The sequence below is a fragment of the Austrofundulus limnaeus genome, unplaced genomic scaffold, assembly GCF_001266775.1.
Source record: "Austrofundulus limnaeus strain Quisiro unplaced genomic scaffold, Austrofundulus_limnaeus-1.0 Scaffold151, whole genome shotgun sequence".
In the NCBI taxonomy this organism is placed as follows: Eukaryota; Metazoa; Chordata; class Actinopteri; order Cyprinodontiformes; family Rivulidae; genus Austrofundulus; species Austrofundulus limnaeus.
The window spans coordinates 979,148-980,496 of NW_013952553.1; positions in this window are offsets into that span (position 1 = coordinate 979,148).

The window sequence follows — 1,349 nt, forward strand, 5'->3', positions numbered from 1 at the left end:
AAATGCCATCCAGCAGATCGACTGGGATCAAATAGTGCAGGGAACTGATAGTGAGAGGGATTGTACACATTTTGCAACAACAATGGAGAGGATAATTAAAAACTTTAGTTCTACATTTAAATACAAACAAAGAAAAATGTGCTGCCCTGGATAAACTCTGATATAATAAAACAATGAAAGAGAGGGTTCTTGCATTAAAAAGTGTGATCAAAAATAAGTCAGCTACTACTAAAAACCTTTTTATAACATTAAGGAATAAAGTAGTTAAAAACATACGAAAGGCTAAAGCTAACTTTTTCTTGATTATAATGGAGAATGCCAGGCATGATCCAAAATTAATCTGGGATCACTTAAAAAAAACTTGTAGGACAAGACACAAAGGTAAAGAAACCTGTAGAAGTACGAGTAAATGGATAAATTACTAACAGTTCAAAGAAAGTTGCAGATGCTTTTAATGAGCTCTTTATTGAATCTGTGTCCTCAATTGTCCTGAGTTTTTGTTTTAATAATTGAAATATGTGTCTGACAAATAAATCAGAGCCGACTTTCAGCTTAGCTCCTGTTACGGAATCACAAGTCTTACAGACAATGAGATCACTCAAATCTCCCAAAACTATGGACATTTATGGTATGAACGGTATATGTATATGTATATATGGTATGTTGAAAGATCTTTGTTCCATATTAATAACTCCATTAACAAAACTTTTAAATCGATCTATCTCTGAGGCAACATTTCCAAGTGTTTGGAAGTCATCAGTTGTTATTCCGGTTTATAAAAATGTAGATTCATTATCAGTTAGTAACTACAGACCAATTGGTACTGTTCCTACAGTGTCCAAAATAGCTGAGAAACTCATTTCCCAACAAATGATTTCACATCTAAACATCTCTCCCTTTTCACTACACCCAATGCAGTTTGGTTTTAGAACTCAGCACTCAACAGAGACTGCTAATTGTTTCTTCATAGATAACCTAAAACAGTTATTGGATAAGGGTGGTGTTGTTGGTGCTGTATTTCTTGACCTGAAAAAAGCTTCTGATACTGTAAATCATAAAATATTATTGACCAAATTAGGTACATTTAATTTTTCTTTGGATGCAATAAAATGGATCGAATCATATCTCTCACATCGAACTCAGTCAGTTAGAATCGGGGATTACAACTCACCTTCTCTGTGTCCACAGGTGTTCCGCAAGGTTCCATTCTAGGGCCATTGTTATTTTCTCTATATATAAATGACCTTCCTTCTGTTTGCTCTAATGTCTACATTCAGATGCATGCAGATGACACAGTCATTGTGTACACATGGTGCAAATACAAATCAAGTTGCCAATGAACTTACACG